The sequence below is a fragment of the Galeopterus variegatus genome, unplaced genomic scaffold (genome assembly GCF_000696425.1).
Source record: "Galeopterus variegatus unplaced genomic scaffold, G_variegatus-3.0.2 Scaffold785, whole genome shotgun sequence".
In the NCBI taxonomy this organism is placed as follows: domain Eukaryota; kingdom Metazoa; phylum Chordata; class Mammalia; order Dermoptera; family Cynocephalidae; genus Galeopterus; species Galeopterus variegatus.
Window position 1 is genome coordinate 553,881 of NW_007726896.1, and position 23,253 is coordinate 577,133.

General features: G+C 41.9%; 1 protein-coding gene across 1 annotated transcript in view; it reads right to left on the reverse strand.

Annotated features, from left to right (window-relative positions):
• PDE1C (phosphodiesterase 1C, calmodulin-dependent 70kDa) overlaps positions 1–23,253 on the reverse strand; it is a 430,964-nt gene that overhangs the window by 384,392 nt on the left and 23,319 nt on the right. The window contains exon 2 of the mRNA XM_008572443.1: positions 11,488–11,659. The gene's annotated coding sequence lies outside the window, so the exon portion shown is untranslated. The remainder of the gene's footprint in view (positions 1–11,487; positions 11,660–23,253) is intronic.

Consider the following 23,253-nt stretch of genomic DNA (forward strand, 5'->3'; position numbering starts at 1 on the left):
AAAAGACTCGACAACCTCATGGAAGTTCAGATGATGTATTCCAGCTCCTTTCTCTGGCTAAGCAATGCCTTTCCCAACCCATTCCATGTGTCTCTTTCCACTCCGTGACTTCCCATAATTCCAGTGGCATCAATAGGTCCAGGTAAAAAACACATTATTTTCTACCAGATTAAAGGGACCCCCAAAACCTCCCTACTGGCCATGAACACCACCAGCAGGGCAGAAAATGAGACCCTGGACCTGCTGACACACACCTTCATACTCTTAAGTCAAAGCTTATCCACCCCTTGGGTTGATGCATTTCAGACGGGCTGACCACCCCACCTCCCCTCTGCTTGCCTTTGTGGTCTTCCTGTTACAAACATCCCACCTGCACTCCAGGTAGGATGAAGATATGATGGTTTATTAAACATTGGATGAAACTATCCAGAGTCCCTATTGATGGTAAAATGTAGAAAGGGAGGGAGGGAAAACTCTTACGTACAGTCAAATATCATCTTGTAAATGGTGAAAAAATCATAGGGTTAGAAATTACCATTGATTCAGTCATGAATCCTCAAGTGATACCAGAACCACGGCACAAGTTTGTTGGGAAAATGTTATTCACATAGTGTCAAGTATCTCCCCACAGATAATTACAAAAGAGAGGAAAGTATTTTTACAGTAGGCAAATTAGAAGACACAAAATGACTAAAGCAAGAAGACAAACTCGCTATCTTCCTCCTTTCTGCTAGGCTGAGAAGGACACAGCATCACTTCTGTAGTTTTCCTGCCAAAATGGATAACCTGGAGATTCACAAGGCAGTAACCAGACAAACCCAAATTGAGGAACATTGCACACAACAAAACACATGGCCTGTTTGCTTCAAATGTCAATGTCATGACAGACAAAGAAAGGCTGAAAAACTGTTTCAGATTAAAGGAGACTAAAGAGACACAACAACTGAATGTCATGTGTGCTTCTGGAATGGAGCCTGGATAAGAAAAAAACATTGCTGCAAAAGACATTATTGGGACATCTGGTGAAATTCGAATATGAACTGTACATTAGATAATAGTGTTATATAGATATAAAGTTTCCTGAATATGGTAATCCTGCTGTAAGAACATGGCCTTCTTCTTAACAAATACAAGCTAAAGTTAAAAGGTCATGATGTCTGCAACTCAGGGTCAAAAGATTCAGGAAAAGAAAGATAGATGGATAGACAGATAGATGATAGATTTAAAACAAATGTAGCAAAATGATAAAAGCTGCCTCTAGGCAGAAGACAGATGTTCATTTTATTAGTCTTGCAACTTTTTGAGAAGCTTAAATATTGTCAAATCGGTTTTAAAAAAACAAATGCAGTAGCATTTCTTAAATATAAATACCTATAAGTTGGCTTAGAGTTGCACACAATAGCCGGATAGAGTGCTACCCTGGAAACTTAACAACTAAGGAAACTCAAACCTGATTTGGTTAGACATAGTTAAGGACAAAATAGTTAGCAGAACATTGCACAAACACATAATTAAACTACTATAACTCAGCCCCCCTAAACACACACTTTTCTTATTCAAAATCTGGGCCATTTTCAAAGAATAAGAACAATGAACAAATCACAGTTGACAATTTTGGATCCTGGACCAAGTCTGCTATTTGATTCGCATCTTCCTATTTCTGACTTTGCAGAGAGTGCATGAGTCACCCTCTTGGGCAGTTTGTGACACATTCACCTTCAAGTACTTGAGCCTCATCACCTAAGCAAGTTATCACCTCTTCTAACTAAGGACAGCATGTTTGCAGCTCTTGTGCGAATAACAATGCTCCCCCAGCCGAGCTGACTTCCAGGGTCTGGAGGTAATGTGTCCTAGCAACTTCACTTCTGGCTGCACTTAACAGTAATCAATAAATGGACAACTGTAGCTAGACTACAGTTATGGAGCAGCCTAGTCAATGACCATTAGCTATCACTGCATTTAGAAGTAAAAAAAAAAAAAAAAAGGTTTCTGTTTCCATCTGTGCAGGAAAACATATTTTCACAAATTTCTCTCCAAAATTGCCCATGCACTTCCTCCAGGCACTGCAGAATACCCAGGTGTTCTGTCCCCGGTACTGTTCTCCGGCTTCATTATTCCATCTCTGCCGCAGGCCAGGAAACCTTCATTTTGATGCTGTGTGTGTACAAGACCAAGGAATGGAAATGTAATTCATAATTCTGTAACTTTATGAAAAAAATATACAGTTTCCTTTCTGCTTCCTCGAAAAATTCCAAGAGCTCCAGAGATTCCTGTGAAATAAAACCTCATGGTAAATAAGGCCCTAGTATATATGGTCCCAACTTTACCTTTCCTTTACCTGGTTCAAAACCTGACCCACCTTTCCTTCACATGCCTTAGAAGCAAATCAAACAGTTCCTTCAACATATATCATGTCTTCCTGCCTCCTGGCCCTTCCCCTTCTATGTCCACCATGTCCCAGGGTGGCCTGTTTTATGGTTATACCAAGTGCCATTCAACATATACATTGATCTGTGGGAGGTCCAGGGGGGCAGGGCAGGTGCTGGTCCTGTCCACCCCATGGGGCTCCAGTGCCCAGCATAGATGAACTGTGCAAGAGCACTGAGCACGTGAATGGGAGGAGAGCTTTTATTGTCAGAAAGAGTCTAACAAGAAGGAAGCTGCTCCTTTCCCACCAGCAAGGTCAAGAACCCTGCTGTGATTCTGTAAGTAGGAGCAAACATTTCTACAGAGTAAAACACAGGGTCACATTATCCTAAAGTTAATAATGTGACCAAGGGCCCCTGCTGCAGAGGAGAGGGACCAGTCATGAGTCAAGTGATATCTAGATTTGCATTATCACAGAGCACACTTTTCAAGGGGTTCACTTTATTTTTAATTAGGGTACCTTAATTTTACTGCCAAAAAACAAAAGCAGTAAAGTCATTCATCACGGAAAGTTCATCAGGGGTGACATATGGTATTTTTGAGACATTTTCCAGCGTAGGGTCCCATATCATTAGGCCAGTCTGTCTCTCTACCTCATCTACCATTAGCCCAAGGCCTTGTATGGAGAGAGGATGATTTAAGGTAAGGAGAAGTGGGAGACTCAAGATCCAGCTTTTCTGGCTAGGGGATTATAGGGAGAAGGGACACTAGAACAGAAGAGGCTAGGTGAGGCCTGTGTGTCCTCCTCTCCTCTCTCTAGAGGGACATCTGCCCACAAACTGGAGGCTCCATGTCAAAGTAATCTCAGTGGCCAGCACAGTCAGGTAAAGGGGGGCTGGGTTTTAGCTTTCTCAGGTGGTCCCTTAGGTTTGGGGTGGTTTAGACAGGCCCCAGATGCTCCCACAAGCTCCCAATGCCAAACCTCAGAAGTTACCTGGGATTGTGACCGAGTAGTTGACCAGTTGACATGGGGACAAAGTAGCCGAGGGCTAAAGCCTTGACCATCTGATCCAGAACCATAGAAGAATCACAACCAGACGCAGTGGGGTCCAAAGCACCGCCATGTGCGGAGAAGATGGTGAGACAAGGGAAAGGGGAGGCCAGATCACAGCTGCCAGCAGAGGGCGCTCTCCTCAGCTGCCCACACCAGAGCCCCACAAAGCCAGGCACCACCTCAGCAAGGTGCCAGGGGACAGAGGGGACATCTGATCAAGTAAGCATTTTACTTAAGGAAACTAAATCACCAGCCAAAAACAAAAAACAAAAACACTGTCCAAATGTAAAGTTCATATTTGACTTTAAATGTAGAGTTTTCATACCTGGTAAAGTAGGGGCTCTAGAGGAAGATCAGCTCAACTAAAAAGAAAATTAAAAAGCTTACATTTTTCTCACACATCTTGGGATACTGAAAAAGTTGTGGCCCTGTTACACAAGTATGTTTCATATTATGATGTCAATCTATAAAAAACATTTTCTGTAAAGTAACTCCCCATTCCCTACTGATTGACAAGAATAAAGCCTCTATCCTCTAATAAGCCATGTCAAAAAATTTTAGCAAAGAAAGGAGTCTGATGGGGGCAGCCCCCGGCAAGCTAAGCTCTGCAGAACACTGCCTGCATCCTGGGCTCCTCAAGTCTGTAGTGCACATCCAACAGCATTACTCTCATTGCCCTCTCTCCCAACCAGGAATTTCTCTAATGCCTGGGATATACTGAATTTATATATCCAGCATCTGGAATTACATAGGAGGCTGGTGAGTTAAACCAGAAAAAATGAACTGGGCTGCAAAACCACAGTCCATTCATCCAATCAGCAAATCACCCTGAGCATCTACAGTATGCCAGGGAACCCAGGCAGTGGGTCCTGCCCCCCAGAAGAATTAGTATCTAATGGGAATATAAGCAAGAATAATGTGGGACATTTTATGGGGGGGTGGGGATGCAAAGTGTTCAAGGAGAACATGGGTAGGAGGTCCAGCAGCCAGCTGTGGAGGTACCCAAGGCAGAGCACCCTTGGCCTTGGGCTACACCCCTGATTTCCTACCAACCTCCACGACCCTGCTGCTTCCGCTCCCATAGCTTCTAAGTGCTGCCTTCGCACATTAAGCGCTCTACTGGAAACCTCTTTCCTGGGAGTCTACAAGTTGTGTACAGTGGAGTTATTGTCCATGCAGCTGGAGAGGAGCAAGGCATTTGGCACACTCCCACACTGACCCCTGGGGTATTTTGTCCAAACTGATCACAAGTCTTCATGCTTCCTTCCTTTCCCTAGAGAGAACTTCAGGGATTCCCTGCAAACTTTGGTCTCTGTGTGGCCTAGGGCAGAAGTTCCTGCTGCTAATTAGGAAGCACGGGAAGTTCATCCACACTTCACATTGGCAGAGAGATTCAAATGAATGTTCCAGAAGAAGTGTCCCAACCTTCCTCCCCCACCAGACAGTACTGAGGCTCCCCATGCCTTCCTGAAAAACATACTTTGTAAAATGTGCTGCTAAGAGTTATTGTGATTTAGGCTTCCATTGAGGGGTTGAGGACACCTCAGGTGTGCTCCATTTCTGGGGATAGAAGCCTGGATTTCCTAACAGCCCAATGACAATGTTCTCTGGTTTGAAGAAGGGCACATTCTCTAGGGGAAGTTAGCCCTGGAAATATGTCCACTTGCTGGGAACCAGAGTGTGTCCAAAAGCAAACCTTCTATAAGGAGTTCAACCTTTTTGAACATTTCCCTTGGACAATGGAAACAGTTATATTTTGAGTATAATTTTAAATTCTCCCCTCTTACATTGTTGTGGTTTCTTTAGTTAATCCCAGTGTTTCAGCAAAGTCTCTTGTAGGCAATAAGAATACTAGATACTAAAGAAAATTGTAGCCTGTCCCATGGTTCACCCTGCCACTACAGACCATGGAGAAGACATAACACCAAATATAAAATTAAATATAGAGAGACTGTCCCAGGACCTCTAGGCTGTAGTACTGGAGCTGTGCCCACAGCACTGAAGTAGAAGAGAAAGGGCCAGCAGAGGACCACAGCGGGATGGGAGACTACGTTAGCCTGGGTCCTCTGAAAAGCAGATGCCAAGACAGGATCAAACATGCAAAGAATTTATCAGGGGAAAAGTCTGTAAGAGAAAATAGATAAGGAGCTGGGGAAGCCAGGAAAGTTATCAGACCAGGATGCAGGTCTGACTCCCAGTGAAGGAGAGAAGGAAGGAGGATCGCCAGAAGCACCTTAGGCTGCAGTGCAGCTCTAAAGACAGCTCAGCAAGGCCATCAGGGAGTCATCAAGCCAAAGTTGCCATCAGAGGAGTTGCACATCTCCCAGGAGCAGCTGGCCTCAAGATCCCTGCCAAGCTCAGTTGTTGTCAAAGGGAACCCTTGGGATGCACAGCCTTGGCCGTGACAGGGACAAATTTCCCCACAGAGAAGCCGGGGCCATGAGTCACATACACTCACTGTGGTCAGAGATGTGAGAGGCACATTCTCATGACCGGCACATTCTCATGACCGGCACAGAGACAAACCCCCTCTTTCACAACACACCAGTGGAAGGACCAGAAAGAAAGGAAGAAGAGCGGCGTCTACCTTGTACACAAGTTGCCAATTTCCAACGCTTGAAAATCTGTCTCCAAAAGCTTACTTACGAAGAGAGACCTAAATATTTCCCCTATGAGAAGCCAAAGTTGCGATAAAACCTCCTCTGAGCTTTAAAAGTACTCGGAATTCATTCTTTCATTCATTCCCTTGGCAAACTTGAGGATGCCCCTACTGATGTGGATTAGCAGAGACTAGAGGGGAATAATAGAAACTCCAGGGAGGCAACACTAAGTCAGCGGAGGAGGTGTCCCCAGAAGTTCCTAGTGGGTGACCCCCACGCGGTGATAGAGAAATACATGTGACCAGACTTCCCATGAGCTAACTGGGAATTTTAAGCCATGACTCATCCCGGGGTGGGGTCTGAAGCTGCAGGGGACACTACCCCACGCCATGCCATACCATCAGCCAGACTGCACATTTCCTGAAAGTAATCAACACAGAAACTGACTTCTTGGCAGCAGCCCCTAGTGGAAAAATGACTGCCAAAAGCCAAAATGAGGATGAGTTCAGAGATTTAATTCTGCATGGAAAACGCAATCCATTAAACGGGATCTGACAAGGCCTTAATCTCATCTGTAGCTGAGGGTGTTGGCTCAATGCAGCTCTGCTCTCTGAAACACATTCTTAGTAAGCTATGTATAGAATCTAGAAAGCCCTTGCCAAAGCCCAAATAAGTCCATTCTAAGTGGGAAGAGAAGCTGATCAAGCCCCCAGTAATTCTCTAGGGAGTAAGCATACTATTGTTTCAAACGCAAAATTATCAAAACCCAGCAACTCAACCTATGTTGGGGTGATTCAAGGTAAGTACGTGACATGGCCAATGCACTAGGTGGCTTCAGAGTTTCCACTACTGCCCAAGGAGGTCAGACGAGCAGTCAGCATTGCTCACAATGCGTCCACAGGGATCACATTCCCAGGCCAGGGCTCACCGCATGTCCTAGTCATAAAAGAAAGGGTAGGAGTGTAGAGGATCAATCCACTCCTAAACAGGGTTTTGAAAACTGGAAGAGAAGGAATTAGGGGCTGTCACCACTTAACAACCCAAGGCATGTGTTGTTATTTTACTGTTTTTATTTGAAAAACGAGGAAACTGAGAATCAAAACATGACTCAAATCATATAGTTTAGAATAGCACTTGCAAATTCAAACTCGATGGATTACAAAGCCCATGCTTCACCACTCAGAAGGATGTGCTTAGACCAACATATCACCTGAAGCCTATTAGAAATGCAGATTCACAGGCTGCACCCCAGACCTACTGAGTCAGGATCTGCAATTAAGAGAATCCCCCAAGGAATTTGTCTAGACATAAAGTTTGAGAAGCAGTGCCCTAAAGGGCTTCTAGCCAAAAGGAGTGGATGGATTGAAAACATAAGTCTGGACTAGAAAAAGATTTAGTACAACAGAACAGGGTCAGTCTTACAGGATACATAGGATTTATATCAAACTATCCAAAGTGCACACCCAGATTAGTACAACCAATCACACTATCATATTGCACCAACGACAAACCCAGAAACATAAAAGCCAAGGTGATGTGCTAGTAAGAGAACATGGTGGGTGGTCATGACATTAAAGCCAGGTAAATTGGATTGAAAATCTCCAGCTCTGCCACCTCTGGGTGACTTTGGACAAGTTGCTTGATCTCTCTGAGCCTAAGTTTCCTGACCTGTATGAGTGGGATAACAATACTTACCTTACCAGGGCTTGGGCTATTAAATGAGCAAATGAATGCACAGTTTTTGACACATGGCAGATGCTCAATAAACAAGGGTTTCCTTTAGTTTCACTGCAGTCTGGGCCAGGTCCCACCTCTGTAGATTTGTACACCAGAGGATCATGAGAGAAAAGGCTACCAGCAGCCAGCTCTCTCCTGTTCTTTTGGGTCCTCTAGTGGCAGATAATGACATTCTTGTCACTAATCAAACTGGCTTGACTTGTCTGTCTTCCTTAGTCCAGCTTCAGCTTATTTTCTCATCTCTTTTGAGAAAAACCTGAGCAGAGCAACAGATTCAAAAGGAGAGAACATGAGGAACAAGGAAAAGGGGCATCAGGGTGAGTTCCCAGAGGTGTCTACTTTCCAGGTACTGAAGCCTTTTTGTTTAATTATGGTTCCCATTTTCTTCCTTTCAAAAATCTCAGGCTGTGAAAGCAGACTTTTCATGCCATAGGCTTAGTAGCCTTCAGGACCCACAGTGTCTGCACCTGGAGCCACAAAACCCAAGTTTGATCCTATTTGCTCTGTGTGTGTAGGCTCCAGGCACACAAGCACTCCAGTGAGTTCTAAGCAGAAATATGAAACTAACACTTACTGAGCACGTTCTGGGTGCTTGTCTCTTCCACATACATTATATTCTTTAAATCTTCCCAACAACCCTGGGAAGTAGGTCTCTTTATCCCCACTTCAGAAATTAAAAAATTGAGGCCAGATTAGGTAAGTGACCTGCTCAAACTAACATATCAAAATATTTTTTAGTTCAAAGGGATATTAACTATCATGTAGTCAGTGGTTCTCCAAGTATGGTCCCTGGATCAGCAACATCAGCTTTATCTGAAGCTGGTTAGAAAAGCACATTTTGGGGCTGGCCCGGTGGCGCACTGCTACAGTGCGCCGCTTGGGAGCGTGGCAGCGCTCCCGCCGAGGGTTCGGATCCCACATACAGACCGGTTCCCGCTCACTGGCTGAGCGAGGTGCAGGCGCAGCACCGAGGTTTGCGATCCCGTTGCCGGTCCCGGTCTGGTACGGGCGCGACACTGAGGGTTGCGATCCGTTGCCAGACACGAAAAAGGACAAAAATGAAAAAAAAAAAAGAAAAGAAAAGCACATTTTGGGACCCCATCCAGACCTGATCCCAAGTTGGCACACTGGGCTTACTGTCTTTGCAATTTGGATCTTGTTTGATAGTAAGGACTGATGACCATATTTCGTGGCCAAAGATTCCAAATGCCCTTTAAGTATGAACAAGGAGAAAGAGAAGGGAGTACCTAGAGATATCACTTACCCTGTTTCATTCATTGGTTAATGATCCTACAGAGAAGCTGTAAGAGGACAGATGATGCCGATTCATGGAGACCATGTGCTCATTCTCAGCAAACAAGACCCTCCAGAATTGAGAGGCACAGGCTGTTACCAATCACCCATGCAGATCCCCTAAGTGTGTGTGTACATGTAACGTACACATGCACACACACACATACACACACAGAGCAGCGTGGCTGAGAGGCTCTGGATTCAGAGTCAGAGAGAAGAACTCAATGCCTCAAACTCAGCAGAGGGAAAACTGTACCCCTTGGTGGTAAAGAGAGTTATCTTAGGGACTGACAGCACTGACCATCGATGTACCCTGGAGTTTAAGAAATGTAGGGTACAGTGCACCATTTCTCCTAGGTCACTAACACTGGGAGTCAGCAATTCTCAGACTTTTTCACTCTATGAGTGACATGGGGGGTGGGAGGGATACATTTCTACAAGCATTATTTAAAACCCAGCTGCAATTCATTTCTTTCTTCACAATCCAAAAGGCATATAGAAAACAAGTGACATCATTGCAAGGGTAACTTTGACTCTGCTCTAATTTACTTATTGTGAAGTAAACTGTTTCCACCCTTGAGCACTATCTTTATAATAATTTACACACAACAAATCTCACAACTAGTCATGACCACCACAGTTAAGGATAAGCACGTGAGGGAACATTTACCGTCTAACATCGCCATCGAAACCAGCCATCTTCCTTGGAAGAAGGGATAGTTCCAGAATAACACACAGTTGTATTAAGGATACCAAGAAATAAATAAGCAAGGCCAATGGATTTCTAGGCTCAACTGCTAACAGGTTGGCATATTTGTACCTGCTGTGTCCTTCCTACTGCACCAAGTGTTACAAGGAACCAGAAATAAGTCCTGAGCTTTAAAAAACTTATAATTTAATCTCTTTCAGGAACCGAGATATTGACACGTGATACAACCAGCAGATCAGAGGAAGTTCACAGCCATCAATGCATTCTTTCTATTAAGGAGCATGGAGGAAATGCAAAGAGAACTAACGATAGTAGTGAGGCTGGGCCAGCATATGAGATGCTTTTCATGAGAGCAACCCTTAAGCTGTTCATTGAAGAAGATGATAGACCTGGTTTGGAGTGGAAGGAATAGCTGTGAGAACACTGAATGTGAAGGGACTGACTCCACAAGAGATACTCCAAGATGCGAACACGCCCACCAAGAAAGCCATTCACCACCCCCTCTTCCACCACAGTCACTCACAGAGAATCACAGGTTCACAGGATGTACTTCTTTCTATGTGAGCGGGTTCTATTTTATTCAAAACCACATGATGCGAGAACAAAATCCTTATTAAGAATAAGAAAAGCATTTGCCTGCAATTCTTGTCTCGACAATGCATCCCTCACATTGTATAAAGAAATTCAGACCCCCATTCATTACTCCTTTTCAGAACTCATCTATAATTAAATCTACTCTAAGAACCTTCAAACAGTAAAATGGCCTTTACTGAGCAATCACACAAATCACCTGGATGCAAAAGAAAGCACATTTTTCAAATATATTTCATACACTCCAAGAGCCGTCTGGATTGTTTATGGGGGAAAAAGTAAGGTTTATATGCTTGAATAGTCATGTGCCGAGTATGAAAGTCTATAGTGGAAAGAAAAGTGAAAAAAATTAAAATTAAGGTAACAGAAGAAAGGAGGAGAGGAAAGCATACTGGGAAGATGGTTAAATCTTAATTTCTGATAGCATATTTCAAAAGTGAGATTGAAAGGCCTGTTTAGAGGGAAAAAATTCACCTTTTAACACCACATTCATACCCAGATTGATTTTTACTTAATACGAATGAGAAGGTAAGGGACAGAGTTGTAATGAAAATGGAGTACAATACCAAGAGAAAGTAAAAGAGGCCTTTGCAGGAATATGCAAGACCAATGAAATGCACAGGAACAGAGTAAACAGCACCCGGGAATCAACACAAGAAGATTCTCGCCTCATTTCAGTCGACAGTGGCTCTTACATCTCTTACAACTAGAAACCTTCCCCCCCACCCCCACCCCCACCCGCAAGGCTCTAAAGACACGGGGCTGAATTAATTCTCACCATGTGCTTTTTCTCTGTGCACTTATCTGCATGCATCATACTCCTTTGAAGTAAAAGACTCATTAATCCAATTCAAATTGCCAACATCAGTAAACCCTTTGCCTCAGCATTTAAATGCCAATACCAATTAAATACCAAAAGCAACTCAACTACTGATATGATCTTCACTACAGTCAGGAAATGCAGCCAGAAGTCCAGCTAGCATTGATTCCAACACTCCTTCATCAGTTCTAATTTACTCAGTACCAAGAAATGAGGTAATTTGCTGGCCAAGCTGACCATGCATCCAACTAGAATGAAAAAACTCCCAACTCCCAAACAAATAAGAAGGAACAAACTGAGTTTCAATCCATCAAACCTGAAGGATGTCTTCACCAAGGCCTCTGGGCTGTCCAGCTGCGGCAATTCATCAGCTAGGATTTCCTCCGGTGGTCGGGGGTCATGCACGATCGTTGGCCGTGGCTTCTCCTTGACATTCCCTGTGAGCCCATCGATGAGGGAATTCCACAGACAGTTCTGTGACTTAGACCCTGAGGCACGAGGAAAGAAAGATGTGCAGGTGAATCACCAACCAACTCCTGGTCCTGCTTTCTCCAACATTTCAAAGCAGAGCAGAGCAATGTACATATTTCTCCATCTCCACCAACGTCAGAGGGCTCCTGATGGTCAGGCAACTTATGGAGTAACCAGGAATCTTTACATTTATATTCAGAAAAATAGGCTAACACTGTATTTTGACTCATAGCTGAGTATTAGGGATATATCCTGTCTCATGGCAGTGGATCAGCCCCAAACCCCTGAGAGAGCCACTGGTATCTGCTTACATGTTTATTCAGAAGGTGGAAGCATGCAATGCACCACCACTTCAGGGAACAGTGAGGATGTTCAGACTCAAATCTGCCCCGGGACCTCAGCTTGCCTGAGGCCCAAGTTTCAAAACTCCATCCTATGGAGACACCCGCCCTAAAGAAGGCCCCACCTCTAAGAACTAGAACTCACCATCAACAAGTTGATTCTTCTGCAATATCAAGACCCAAGGAAAGTTACACAGGATGTTTACTGATGTCCTACTTTAAAACACTTCGAGCATATGACATAAATGTTACAGTCAGACATCAAGTGGAAATGCTGTCACAAAAGTAGAGCCTAATCAGCCAGGTGATCAAGGTCAACGTCAACAGCAATAAGTCATGTTGATAGTATGTACCCTTTCCATTATGTGATGAAAATACAAAAATGGCACTCTGCTTCTGTGGCCTCCTTCCCCAAAACACATAACCCATGTACTAAGCATGTTTCTAGCTTCCATAAACGTCATGCTTTAACATCTGCCCTATGTGCAAATGCCAGACACAGCTGGCTCTGGACAACCTGACGACATGCGGAGCCACCTTGCCTTCACCTCCTGCCTCCCTCATCACCCACCCAACCCCCAGCCCCTCAGGAGGAGTCCTCCCACCAGGGCTGCACTTTTCAAATACAAATCAACAAATCCAGAGTCCACACCCCACACCACCTCCCTTATAAGGGCTTTCGCTCTCCTCACCACTATCCACCTGCCCCCAATCACCCCAAGGTCAGGTACCAGACACCTAGGTACCAGATAGCCCCTATGCTCCAGAGACACTGAAATCTTTCACACTAGCCAAGCCTAAGCCTGCTTACCCTGCCTCACCTGTTCCTTCCTGCAGAAACCACAATACTGCTCTTGCCCACAGCGCCCCTTCTCCCTCTGACTCATTGCTGACCCCACTGCTTCCCCATATGGCTCCCAGTGACATCATGTGGAACCCCTTTCTTGGGACCTGTGAGTATTACAAGCTATCTTTACAACGGCAGTTGTCTCTTGATCTGTTGGCCTTACTAAACCTAAATAATAATGAAAGCTATTAAAACACCTGGTCTAGTCATGGGAAAAACATCACGCAAATCCCAATTGAAGAACATTCTACCAAACACTGACCAGTACTCTTCAACACTGTCTAGGTTACCCAATACAAGAAAAGGCTAAGAAATTGTTACAGTCAAGGAGAGCCTAAGAAGACATGATGATTAAATGTGATGTGATATCCTGAATGGGATCCTGAAACTTAAAAAGGACATTAGGTAAAAACTGAAGAAATGTGAGTAATGTGTGGGCTTTAGCTAACAATAATGTATCAGTCTTGGTCCATTGTTACAAATGTGCCATGCTAAGGTAAGAGGTTAATAATACTCATAGAGGAAACTACATGTAAGTATATAGATCTCTTTGTGATTTTTCTATAAATCTAAAACTGTTCTAAAACAAAAAATTATAAAAACAAAAGCAAATAAATAAATATGAAATCACGAATAATTAATAAATAAGTAACTACTATAAAAGAAGACTATGAGCAAAATTTTTTTTGAAAAAATAGAGCCTAAAGGCATGAACATTACCACTGCCATTACCCAAGTGCCACTGACTTATGTTGTTATGCTCTACCCAAAGGAAAAAAAGATTTTATCTTTGCACAAAGACACTGTCAGGTCACCAAGCCATGCACCCAGGGAGCTGTGTCCATTTGAGGGGGCTGACTTTTTCTACCCCATCCATGCAGAGGGGATGCCTTTTTCTAATTCGCACAAAGGCTCTGGATGGGGCACAAGGGATGTGCACAGAGGAGCGAGAAGCAGTGCCAGCTGGCGCACATAACGTGTGTGACATGTGGGTAGAGCATAGATTTGTGTGCATGTGAGGATGCCTCCCCAAAACCCTGATCAGCCACCTGCAGCACACTGCAGAAAAAATTGCCGTGGCTTGTTGTACCTGAAGGACAGCTCTGACACCAAGATCAAAAGAACTTCACACACATGAGTGAGCACCTCACCAAGTTCCCTGAGCCTTCACCAAGGACACTTATAGGTCAGCAGTGACCATGGCCATGACTGACCCTTCCCTTGGGGTGTCCATCCAAACTGGTTTTGTATCAATCAAGAGAAAATTAAGGCATATTAGTATCAGGAAACAGACCCCTCAAGCCCCTGAAATGCAAGATAGCTTTTTTAAAGCCCTGAACATATCTTAATAAGATCTGGTCCTATTAATAAAGGCTACTTCTATGTTAATAAAAATCTATTCTATGTTAATGAAGATCTGGTTCTAGGAGGCAGAACAAGAGCAGCAGCCTAATTTCTTAAACTTGGTCTAAGTGAAGGCCTTACAATGAACTCCTTGCACATTTCCCTGCATTCCTTCATTTATTCACTTGATAAACACAGATTGAATTCCCTCAATGGCCAGCTTCCATTCTGAGCCCTAGAAATAGAAAGATGAATGAGACTGGCTCCCTTGGGAACCAGTCAACCCACCAGCAATCACACTAATGCCCCATAACCAGTGGCAAACAAAGTGCTATGAGAGCCAGGGGAGGGAGCACCCAGTCTGCTGGGGCTCAGGAGAAAGCCACATGGAGGACATGACATGTGATTCAGGTCTACAGCATGAGCAGCTCTTCAGCCGGAGAGGAAGAGAGGGAAGAGCACTCGGTGTAAACAGTATATGCAAATGTTCAGAGGCACAATACACAGCTTATTGAGGCTGGAGCAGTGTCCAGAGATAAGTTCAAAGACAGGCTGTGCCAGTCTTTGGGAAAAAAAGCAACATGCATGGGACACTCTTGAGTAAGAAGTGAGGGTAAATGTATTTGCTTATTTTTGCAAAAAGACCAAAAAGAATAAACCAGAAACCATGAAAATGATTACTTACGGGGAAGGAGGTAGGAATAGGGAAGACAAGCTAGAAATGGGAGAAAAACTTCACATTCATATATAGTTTTTATTTCTATTTTTATTTATTTATTTATTTATTTATTTATTTATTTATTTATTTATTTATTTATTTATTTATTTATTTATTTATTTATTTATTTATTTATTTATTTATTTATTTATTTATTTATTTATTTATTTATTTATTTATTTATTTATTTATTTATTTATTTATTTATTTATTTATTTATTTATTTATTTATTTATTTATTTATTTATTTATTTATTTATTTATTTATTTATTTATTTATTTATTTATTTATTTATTTATTTATTTATTTATTTATTTATTTATTTATTTATTTATTTATTTATTTATTTATTTATTTATTTATTTATTTATTTATTTATTTATTTATTTATTTATTTATTTATTTATTTATTTATTTATTTATTTATTTATTTATTTATTTATTTATTTATTTTTAAAAGATGACCATTAAGGGGATCTTAACCCTTGACTTGGTGTTGTCAGCACCATGCTCTCCCAAGTGAGCCACAGGCAGGCCCTATAGTTTTTATTTTTAAATGATGTAAATGTTCTAATATTCAAAAATAAAATAAAATAAATAAGAAATTTTAAAATCCTAAAATTGAATGCAAACAGAAACAAATAAACCTAACTATATATCATATTAGAAATATAACCATAATGGAAAATAAGAATTAATTCAAATATCTTCTGAATACAGTACTCCTCCTGTTCCTCCTTAAAGAAATCAATTCTAGGGCCGGCCCGGTGGCGCACTGCTACAGTGCGCCGCTTGGGAGCGCAGTGGCGCTCCCGCCGAGGGTTCGGATCCCACATACAGACCGGTTCCCACTCACTGGCTGAGCGAGATGTGGGAGCAACACCGAGGGTTGCGATCCCGTTGCCGGTCCTGGTCCGGTACGGGGCAACACTGAGGGTTGCGATCCGTTGCCGGACACGAAAAAAGACAAAAAGGAAAAAAAAAAAAAAGAAATCAATTCTAAGTGCACACACAGCAGAGAAATCTTGACCTTCCCTTAGTAGGTTTGCTGTCAGTAGTAATGACAAAGCAGTAGTTCTAAACTATGTCATCTACATTGTAGGACAGAGCAAATGAGCAACTATATTGAGAGCACTAGGAACCAAAGCTCTTACTTCAGGAGAAGAAAAATAAAAGTAGGCAATGGGGGAAGGTAAAGAAGAATGCTGTGGTGTTAGATTTGAATTAAAACTATCAGTATGTATTAGTCCATTTCTGTTGCTTATAACAAAATACTACGGAACTAGGTGATTTACACAGAAAACGAAATTTATTTGCTTACCATTTTGGAGGCTGGGAAGTCCAAAGTCCATCTGGTGGTGGCGACAGTGACCCAGGGGTCTCACATTGCAAGATGGTGGAAGCAGAGAGAGAGAGGGACAGACTCACCTCTTCTTTTTAAGCCCTCAGAACCACACCACAACCACCATTTTTAACCCATTCACTACTGCATGGTCCTATAATCCAATCACCTCTTCAAGGCTCCACCCTATAATTACCATAAGAGGATTTCCTACCCTCTTAAAGGTCACAGTGTGGGCTAAGCTTCTAATACATAAAACTTGGGGTACACCAGTCAAGCCTCAATGAGTTTTGGGGGGACATAATCCAATCCACTACACAGATATAAACTCACCGGTAGCTAAAAAAATATACTCTGACCAAGTCAGTTAAATTACAGTGTCTTAAAAGATCTGAGATAAGCATGTCCTGGAAAACATTATCATAAGACCATTTTAACTTAGAAGCATACAGACTGGCACCAGAAATGACAAAATAATCTAGAATGCTTCTTGTAACCCTTACCCAAGATTCCTGCTTATAGAATGTAATCTAGTAACCATCCCAAATCTATATATCATGTACAACTAATAAAAAAACTGATGTAATGATAAGGAGGGCTGTCCTCTTCTCTATCCCCTTTGATTCTTCTCCTTTCTTGTGATTATAAAATGCTAAGCTCTGCTGGTCCCCTTCAGAGTGCATTTCTCAGGGCAACTTGACCTATGCATTTCCCCCAATGCAATCATCATATTGGCTCAATAAATTGTATGCTTTATATTTTGTCCTAAGCTTCTTTTACATCAACACCATGATTATATTCAGTAGGCCCTGAAGAAATGTTTACTGAATTAATTAATTAATCAATGATGGATTATTTTTCAAAAAGTAAAAGTAAAACTTCAAGGTGAAAGGCAAGAAAGAATAGTATTAACAATTTTAAGTAGAAAAGATGTCACAGAAAGTACACTAAAAATGGGGCCTTTCTCAACCCATCCTGAGTTCTTTCCAAGATAGGTCGCAGCCTAGTTTCTTTTCAGAAAGTAGACCCTTAGACAAGGGCTTGTGGCACATAGTTTATTCTGGAAGTGATTCCAGGAAGCATGAGAGGAGGAAAGAGGGAGCAAATCAGGGAATAACAAGGGAAAGTCAAGACACAGGTGTAATATTGAGTTGTCATACTGTGGGTGTATTAACCATGTTTCTAGATTCTGTAAACTTGATGCTTTAACATCTGCCCTACATAAATATTCCTTTTTCCAGACTACCCAATAATACACCTGAGTCACCTGTCTTAGCCTCCTGCCTCCCCTGTCACCCCACTCCCCTCACAAGGAGTCCTCATCCCAGGGGTGCACTTTTCAAATACAAACTAAGCAATCCAGAATCTACATCCCCAACCATCCCAGTTATTGGTCTCACACACTCTGGACCACTATCCACCTGCTCTAATCACCCCAGGGTCTGGTACCAGACAACAAGGGAGAGTCCCAATACTCCAGAGCCCATTGGAATTATTCAAACTAGCCAATCCCCAGCCTGCTTACCCCGCTTCTCCCACTCCCTCCTGTGGAAACCACAATAAGGCTTTTGCCCACAGCACCCCATCTCCCTCTGACTTGTAACCAACCCAAGTGCTTCCTCACGTGACCACCACCCCATGGCATGATGTGCCCCTTCTATTAGGATCTGTGAGTATAACAAACTATCTTTGCAATGTCAGCCATCTTCTGGTTTGTTGGCCTTACTATGCCTAAATAATAGTAAAACCTAACAAAACAGGGAAGCTGGGGCTGGGTTCTACAGGCATCACCAGAGGAGTTGTGGACGATGCACAGAATGATCCCTCTGAGGAATAGAAGAGGGAGCATTTATCTCACCCCATATTGATGAGGGAACCCCATAGGGTATTAGTGTCCTAGCCCTTTGGGTCTACCCATACATGAGTATGAGGCAATTCCCACATCATCAGAGAATCCCCGGGGCAGAAATACAGGGAAAATAGTGCAGCCAGAGCTTAAAATAGGACCGAAAGGAGGTGAAGCCAGGCCCAAAAGGGGCCCAGTATCTTGGATGTCCACACAGTTTTTGTATCCTAGAAAATACAGCCAGAATGCCATCTGCTACTCATTCCTGCCTTGGAAGGATCACACTGGGCCCTGACGTGGCTCTTCCCAACTCAATTTGGTGTGAGTCTTTTGGAGCATCCACTCTCCTCTCTGAATTTGAGAGTGGAAGAGAACTCTTCCTCTGATTCTCCAAGGACATGGGCAAAATACTCCCTGGGGCACTGGAAAGGTCTGCTCTGACAAAGCGAAAAATGAAAATTCCCCCTGCTCTGATTTATTTTAAGCTGATTTTGAAAGCATGAAATGCTTCTGACTAAATAGAGGCCAAAATACAGAAACAGAGTCACACAGGTCTTTCTCAATAATATCAAAAATCCCATGAGGGAAATCATGGGTAACTAAGCCTTCAGGGTACCAAAAATAATGTGGCTCAGGTGCACGAAATGAGCAACTCCATTCAGCTCACTCTGTCTCAGCTGCTTCTCCCACACTCCCCACGCCAGCTTTCCTCTCTGCTTTGACTTCTTCCTGACTCTCGTTCAATGTCTACTATATTCTCCTTTCCTTTATCTCCCTTCTGTCCCTGCCATAAATCCTCTCCCTTCTCTCCACAAAGACAACTTTTCATGTACCCCATAAACCCTCCAGATTGATTATAAATCTTCCAGACTCATAAACTCCGGTAGCAGCATCTGTACCACTGAGCTCATCGAGAGAACAAGTGCTGAGATTCAGATGGAACAAACATTTGTTCAGTACTTGCTATGTGCTGGGCATTGTCATCATGCCTCCACCTGTGTTATGTTATTTAATCATCAAGTCCCTTCAAAGTAAATATTTCTGAAACATTATTGAACACTAAGACAATAAGTCTCCAAGAGTTTAAATAACCTAGATCATAGAGTTAAAAAACAGCAGTTCACTTTGACCCCAAGTTCTCATTGTCCTAATCCAGGGTTCTGTGTGACAGCTCACATTGTGTTTGTACTTTACTTATGAGCAAATAAACATAACACATGGTGTAGATCAAGAAGGACGTCCTGCATTTCTGAATGTGAAAACAGACAACCTTTTACATAAGAAACAGAAGATTCACCTTATCTGTAACTAGGGCGAGTCATGATTTTCTTAGTCTCCTACAAAGCAGTTTGCAGTTTCCTTTTAAGAAGGAACTTCGGGTTGCAGGAGAGGATGAATAATGTAAGGTGAGTTCAATGGGTTGAGAAAAGACAAGAAAGCAAGAAAAAGAGATGAGGATGATCTAAATCAGGAATAACTACAGATTCATTTTGTAGTGTGGCTAATGGTGACAATCTGATAAACTGCAGGCAGGAGGAGCTCAAGGTGACATGGTAATTCCATTTAAAACTGACAAGAGACATATCAACTCGGTTCCATATAGCAACACACAAAGATTATACTGGAAGAAGGCTGAGAATTTACAGTCCTGCAAAGCAAAGAGAAAGGAAGAGATTTAATTATCCAGAAAAGGGAGGAAAAAATATTCATAGAAACTGTCAATGTTTCTCAAAACATCTGTGACATGGGTTTGTAGTTATCCCTCAGGACAATAAGGGTCCTAAAATTCCCAGTGGATAGGCAAATTGGGGCTGGAGTATCTAAGAATTAGGAATAACGTAATAAAGCCCCGATAAAGAGCTTTATGCTCACTAAAACAAAACAGTATGATAGTGCAAAAAATAAAGTATCAATAATATTTTGAATATCTTAAATCAGTCACATAGATACTGTTATTTTCAATATACAAATTCGTGGTTTTAGAAATTTCCCAAGAATTCTGGATCTCCTATAATTTCAAAGAGATTTGAAAATTTAACTACATATCATACACACCAGGGGTGGGGTGGCTCTCCCATCAAAATGTAAGAATCCATTTTGATTTCTGACGACGTATTCTAAATCCCAAATAAATTATGGTTTATTTCTGAGTTATCCTGTTAGATAAACCTGTCTTTTTTTTTTTTAATTTATCAATATACAAGGTAGTTGATTTACGTGTCCCTTTACCAATTCCTCCTTTTCCCATAAAACCTGCCTTTTTTTAAAAAAATGACTGGGCCACATAATTTTACTTACTATAGCTTTATAATATCTATTAATATCTGGCAGTTCAAGCCCTCCTTTTTCCTCTTTTTGGCTATTCACACTTGCTTAAGAAAACTTTAGTTAAAATCATATTGTCAATTTCTAAAAAGGAATCTCCCTTTTGAATTCACACCAAGTATATTTAACAAAAGCATAATTAATTGTTTACTTAATTTATTTAGCAAAAGAATTATCATCTTAGTATATTATGCTCTCATCTAGGCATGTGACTGGTCCTTTCTGAAAGGTACATCTATTGTAGTTATTTACCCAATACCTCTCCCTCCCTACTTATAATAGCTCCTGGCAATTTATTTTGGAAACATCTCCTGCCCCATTACTCATTCCACACGAGTCTGATGGTCTTTCATCTACGTTACTCCATGGCCCTGATCTCAGCGACTAGTCAAGGGGCAAGTACATAACCCAAGCTTGGATAATCACAGTTCTTCCTTGGTATTTTCCATACTGAAATGAGGGGAAGAGCACTTTCTTTCCTCCTAGATTGCTAGCGTGGGCAACCATGTCCCAATACACGAAAGAGCCTCAGAAAATGAAGCTAATACCTACGGAAAGCAGAAAAAGAGTCCAGAGAGTAGCATGCCCCTGGTTCTACTACCTCCTATCTCCAGATTTATCAAGCTATGGCTTTTTCTTTAAGTATGTAAATTACTACAGTATCCTTCCAGCAAATCCCCTTTCGATCGTAAGATATAGTCTGGGTTGGGTTTCTATCAGCTGCCACCCAAATGGTCTTCCCATGTATTCAAAATTTTTATTTCCTTCAGTAAAGTTTCAATTATTTTTTTGTCCTGGAAATTTTGAGTAAGTTTCTTCCCTTAGCATATTATATGTTTGCAGGCTATTGACTATTCAAGTAGTGTATTTACTTAACAGTCTGTCTCCTTTCTAAACTCTTATTCTTTTTAAGGATTTTCCCTTGCTTGTTGTTTGTTTTTCTAAGCACGTACATCATCTACAATAAGTTTTCCTTCTCTTTTTTAACAGTTATACCTCTGATTTCTGTTTCTTGTCTTATTGCATTGGCTAAAACTTCTGAAAAAAAGTTAAAGCCTATTGACTATATGAAGCAACCTTATCATTTTGCTGGCTTCATTTCATTTCCTATTTATGAAAAGTCTATGAAAATTTCTGTTGTAGCCTTATTAAAAATGTCCCTATTATAAGCTAGTTTGAGTGACTATTTCAAGAAATTAAAATTCAAGATAATGGTTTTGCCATCTGTTGAGATGATCATGTGGTGTTCTCTCTCTCTCTCTCTCTCTCTCCTCCTTCTGACCTACTGATGAGATGTGCTGTATTGGTAGCAAAATAAAGAAAACTTATTTTCCAGATAGTATCAAATTCCCTCTAAGGAATTTCATTGGGAAAATAATTTGATAAGACAGGGAATGGTTGGGAGAATATGAGGGGGACCTAAGGCATAGACTGAAAAGAGACAACAAAGAAAGAGTTAAACTTTTCTATATATGAACGGATCAGAATACAGAGGTGAGCAAGAGCAGCAGGGGGGGATGAGGGGAGAGAAAGAAGGTGGAGGAATATAGCTGTGAGCTGGAACCATACTTGGTGCTATAGTTTGATTGTTGTATTGTTATAGTAGTATATTCTAGATTTTCACTACTAAGAATTCTATTTAAGGCTTTTTGCAATTATATTCATAAAAGAGAATAGCCTTTAGTTTCTTCTTTCATGCAGTTCTCATCATAGGAATAGTCTGTTCCCTGATATCTGAATAAAATTGCCTATAAAATTATTATGACCCAAAGTCTTTTTAGAAAAGCAATTATTTCACAAATTTTTCAAAGTCTTCCTTTGTTATTGCTGCATTCAGCTTATCTATTTCTCTTGGAGTCAGGATTTTCCTTTAGAAACTGCTAATTTAGGGCCAGCCCGGTGGCGCACTGCTACAGTGCGCCGCTTGGGAGCGCAGCGGCGCTCCCGCCGAGGGTTCGGATCCCACATACAGACCGGTTCCCGCTCACTGGCTGAGCGAGGTGCGGGCGCAACACCGAGGGTTGCAATCCCGTTGCCGGTCCCGGTCCGGTACGGGCGCGACACTGAGGGTTGCGATCCATTGCCGGACACCAAAAAGGAAAAAAGGAAAAAAAAAACTGCTAATTTATTAGCATAAATTCCTATGCATTTTCCATTTTAACCTTCATCCATATATTTATAGTTTTAAGTATCTCTTTCTTTATTCATTTTCTCCTGACTACTTTCTAGAGCTACTCTGTCCAATAGAGCAGCCATTAGACATATATGACAATTTAAATTTGGATTAACTAAAATTGAATAAAATTAAAAATGTACTTCCTTTGGGCCTTCCCCGTGGCTCACTCAGGAGAGTGCAGCACTGGTAGTGCCGAGGCTGTGGGTTCGGATCCTATATAGAGATGGCCGGTGCGCTCACAGACTAAGTGTGGTGCAGACCACACCGTGCCGAAGGTTGCAATCCCCTTACTGCTCAGAAAAAAAAAAATGTACTTCCTTAGTTGCACTAGCATATTTCTATGATTAACAGATACATGTGATAGTAGCTACTGTGTTGGACAGTGCCAACGTAGAACATTTCATCATCACAACAAGTTTCATGCACAATGCTATTTAAGAGGTTTATTGATGTTATTGTCTTTCAAATGAGGTAGCGCTTGAATTTATAAACTCTACTGCTTTTCTCATTTCTAATTCATCTGGTTTTGTTTTTAGATTTGATATTTCCATTCCCCTGCTTTTGATAGATTAGTCTTCCTCTTTTTTCCCTAATTCATTTCAGTGCGGGGGGGGTGGGGGGGGGGGGGGGGGGGGGGGGGGGGGGGGCAGGCGGGTGGACAGTACCGGGAT